We start from the raw sequence: 4885 nt of genomic DNA, 5'->3' as shown, positions 1-4885 counted from the left end.
GCTGGGATTAAAGGCGTGCGCCACCACGCCCGGCTTTTCACTGCCTTTTAAGACTATATATCATATCCTTTGCCATATTACTTCCAATAGGTCTCCCAACATGAGATGCACATATCCTTGTCTCACCAATGATGGGCTTGGTTGATGACTTGTGCCAACAAGGTGGCACATGCCAATGTGACTTCATCTGGTTCACCATGGAGAACAGGTCCCAGGTAGCTAGCTTCAACATGTGACGCAGAAGAAACCACCTGGATCAAACTTGAACCTGATCCAATTGGAGATGCCCAATCTACTCGAGGAATCTCAGTCTAGAGTAATTGCCCTAGAAGGCTAAGAGTCCAAGACAATAAAGTGAGAGCAAAATCAAGAGAAAGACAGTCTGTCATGACAAAACAAAAAGGGGCTAGGGCTTCCTTGAAAGCACAACTGCTGCTATACACTCCACTCAGGAAACAGAAAGAAGGCATGGAATAGTTTAAGAGTCATTTCCTGGTAGGGTTTCCTGTCCTATCGTAAGGCTATTTACCAGAGGCAATAATAGTTAATACTTACTTTGTTTTCTTCCAGATGTTTTCCCAGAGGTAATAGCCTCTACAAATATCAGGGACTGTTTCAGTTTCTCCCTTGAAAGGCCCCCAGGTGGCGTCTCTGTCTCTAGTCTCTGAGGCTCACTTGCATCTAGTCTTCAGTATGTACTTGTTCTTCAGGATAAACTCTCTTTGAAAGGTGAGGATTTCCCTTTCTTCTTTAATATGGGCCTTCTGTTTGAAAGTAAATTGTGGTATGCTATAGGTATTAAGGGCAGTGAGTGAGTGCCTATATAAATTAGTCCCCTCTACCATGTTGACTGGAAATCTTTATGTTTCCTAGACTCATTTATTGCAGCATTAGAGAATCCAGAGCCTTATGAATGCTAGGCTTCAAAAATAAGCTACAACACCCAATATTTTCTAGGTATTAAAAATTAGACCAGCTAGAGGTATTCCAGGTATATAACCTTAATTCTTGCTTTATTATTTGATATTTCTACATAGCTCATATCTAATCTCTCACTCCAAGTTGTTGAGGATAGAACCAGGTTAATGAACCAACATCCATCTTGTACAGGATAATCAGGGCCAGGTAATGCAGAGTGCACACAACTGTAATCTGGGGAGTAGATTGCAGGCAAGTTCCAGGTCTGTTAGAGCTACTTGTTACATTCTAGAACAACCTGGGCTAGGTGCAGAAGCTTACAGGTATAGGGAATAGACTGGCCATTCTAGAGGAGCCTATGTGGAGGACTCAGGGCAAGAGCAATTTCACGGTGGCAAGGAAGAATCCCTACGTACTATGGCCAGAATGACAAAAGTGTCAGAGGAAAGAGTAGGAGGAACAGCAAAAGGCCATTCTGGGCTTTGGGAAAGTCAGAAATCTGGCTGACCTGATGGAAGCCTGCCCTGCTTAGCTGCTACTTTTTTTTTTTTTTCTGGTGAAGATATCGCTGCCATCTTCTAAAAACCCAGTTTTTCAGAGATCTATAGCCTTCCTCTAGATACCTTATGCATACTGTACAGTTACATAATAAAGTAAGGAGACACCATCTGCTCCTAGTCTACTACATCCTAAAATGTTGGTGGGCACTTACACTTGACATCTAATCTGAACACATGGACTATACAACAGGTACTTTGTACTTCAGTTCCCTCAGGGTTTCAAGTCAGGGTTTCTCTGTGTCGCCTTGGCTGTTCTAGAACTCACTCTGTTGGAGACCAGTCTGGGCACAAAGAGATCCGCCTGGCTCTACCTCCCAAGTACTGGGAGTAAGGTTTGCACCACCATCATCCAGCTTACTTCAGTCTTATAGAACAAAGTACTGGGACTTCTGGGACAGGAGAGATTGTGACCAAGTAGGGTAAACAGGGGCCCTGTCCCAATGTAATGAAGATTCAACTTGGGTGGCTACTCTTTTCTGGATCTGTTACAGCTTTCCTATATCTTGGGGACACATTGGTAATGTCTTAAACTAAAGGTCACTTGTAAAGGTTGTTAAAAAAAACAGGGCATCTGTACTTATGTTAGGTCAATTCTTGGAAATGGTCAGATTTCTCACAGGGTCAAAGAAAGCCTACAAAGTCTATATACTATGTGCTGCACTGCAACGAGCACTCTGATGCTCTCTATGTACCCATCTTATTTAGAGAACAGTTTGAATTTTATATTACTATATATAGGTGTATAAAAAAAGATTTCTGAAGAAAGTGTGGGGGCACATGCCTTTAATCCCAGCATTTGAGGCAGAAGCAGGTAGATCTGTTAGTGTAAGGCCAGCTTGGTTTACATAACAATTTCAGACAGGCAGAACTAGAGACCCTACCTCAAAACACAAAACAAACACAATCTGTGTTTAAATTTACTAAGTTAGTTGGGATCACTTCTTTGTCTCAGCTACTTACTCACTAGGGCTCCTTAAACAAACATTCTTGTCCTACCGATCCAGCCTGGCCTGCGGCTCCAAACCTGAAGAGAAGCTTCTGAGATGCCCCTTTTCAAGATATTTCTGGCCATTTAGTAAGTACTATGTTATTCCATTCAGCCTTCTTCATTCCTGGAAGACAACGGCCTACCTACACTTTAGAAAAAGGGTTTTAGTAAGAGAAGCAAGGTCATCAGGGAGATGACTTACAAGTGTGGGGAACAATAAGATCAACAGGAAAACACAAGGAAAATTCAAGTGGCACAAAGAGAAAGAATTACAACAGTAGAATCAAGGAAGGAACCCTCAGATGGCTGAGGCATGAAGATACAAATTTTCAAACCTTAGTTCCGAGGAAAACGTGTCACCCTGATCAATTTAATTTCTTCTTCAACCAAGAAATGGTTCTTGGTGGGCGCTGAGGCACATGCCTTTAATCTCAGCACGCAGGAGGCAGTATAGTATATCTGAGTTTGAGGCCAGCCTGGACTTCAAAGTGAGTTCCAGGATTAGCCAGGGTTGATACTTGCTACGGTTTGACCCCCACCCCCACCAATCAGAATAGTGATGGCCATTTTGTTCCATGCCTGTCAGCTATTTCATATTGTTGCTGTAACATGCTGCCCATCTCCGACAGAGAAGAGACTTGACTCAACAGGACCATGCTAACCACATCCCCAGCTATGTTCTGAGGTTTGTTAATCTTAAGAAATTCCACAAGTTTCATGTAGGACCCATCAGGTTAAAGGTCAATATGAAGTGATGTATCTAAAATGGCTGACCACTGGGCAGCACTTCCTGCCCTGGCTATGAGCCCACTGTGGCTTTTTCTAAGCTAACTGAAAAAGATGTCTGTTGTCATAGTTCAGACACTTCTGAGCTCTGCCCCTCGTGTGATAGGTATTAGGGTGTGTGTTCAAGAACCCATCCCAGTCTGATTGAGATTGGAGTTTGTATGGTCTGCAGAGCAACTCCTAGACGGAAACAATTACACAGAGAAACCTTGTCTCAGAAAACAAAACAAACAAACAAAAAAGGGGGGTGGGGGAAAGAGACGTGGTCCTAGAAGTCAGCCTCTTTCACACAAATGACCCACAACTAGGAACATTCCTTAGAACTGCAACACTAAGAAGAAAATACCAGCAGGAAGGCAGGCACGGATCCGTGACTATGAGGAATCACTCATGCCCACCTCTAAATATGGCAGAAAACCTGCTGTGGGAATTTGTAGACCTTGATGACAAAACTAGTTTCCAGGATTCAACTATAGTAGATGATAGTAGAATTCTTTTTTTTTTTTTTTTTTAAAGATTTATTTATTATATATAAGTACACTGTAGCTGTCTTCAGANACTCCAGAAGAGGGCGCCAGATCTCGTTGNGGATGGTTNTGAGCCACCATGTGGTTGCTGGGATTTGAACTCTGGACCTTCGGAAGAGCAGTCGGGTGCTCTTACCCACTGAGCCATCTCACCAGCCCGATAGTAGAATTCTTGTATCTAAGCCTAATTTCTCCGTCCCCAGGAACCTCCAACAAGTCAGAGCTGTAAAATCCTATGCAGTGAACATTTTATAAGGCAAATGAGAAATTTAGGATACCAACATCCTCCAGTTCTTATAGTTATGAGAAGCAAACGTGTTCTAGTGTGTGTGTGTGTGTGTACTTCACTCTGCTGGTAAGTCAGATACCTGTTTCATACACTTTGTCATCCATTTATGGTGGCATGTATTTAAGCTGCCTGATATGCTCCCACAAGCTCATCAGCACATGCAAAGTCCATGTCTCCATGACTGCAAAATAGCCCCACCCCCACCTCCCACATAGCTGTGATATCTTCAAAGTTCACTGTCCACAGGGATTATAACACTGTTCAAAAGAAAAAAAAAATCCCCTAAAACATGCTGTTCTCATAGGCCTTTTTAAATTTTAAGTGCCACTCAGAAGTTCTGAAAATCTGTTAGAGGTGAGCAAGGCCTCAGACAATATTTAGTTCTTCCTCCCTTAAAACACATAGAGGTCCTGAGGAGGGAAGGGCCTCTGCCACAAAGCACTGTGAGCTGCCGATAAACTGAAGACCAAGGACGAACCTTCCACATCAGAGGACCAGAGGAATTAGGCAAATGTCAGCCACTTGACATACATTCCAACTTCTCTCCCAAGCAGAGTGGCCCTAATTCTAACAGATGTGACTAAGTCAGAAAATGTGATGTACCTGTATGTGTGTGACAGGGGTATGAATGAATAGGACCACGACGCTCCCTTCCACTGTACTTCAGTGCCAAAACTTCAGAGTTCCTCCACCAATATTAAATTTCTCCCACTTAACATTTCCACCAACCCAGTATTAAGTTCAAATCCTATGAAAACTAAACCATCCTTTATTACACACGGTGTCGGTTGGAGAAGCATATTGCTCAGGCTGCATG

The sequence above is a fragment of the Mus caroli genome, chromosome 2 (genome assembly GCF_900094665.2).
Source record: "Mus caroli chromosome 2, CAROLI_EIJ_v1.1, whole genome shotgun sequence".
In the NCBI taxonomy this organism is placed as follows: Eukaryota; Metazoa; Chordata; class Mammalia; order Rodentia; family Muridae; genus Mus; species Mus caroli.
The sequence above is the reverse complement of the archived record's forward strand: the minus strand, read 5'-3'. Positions refer to the sequence as shown.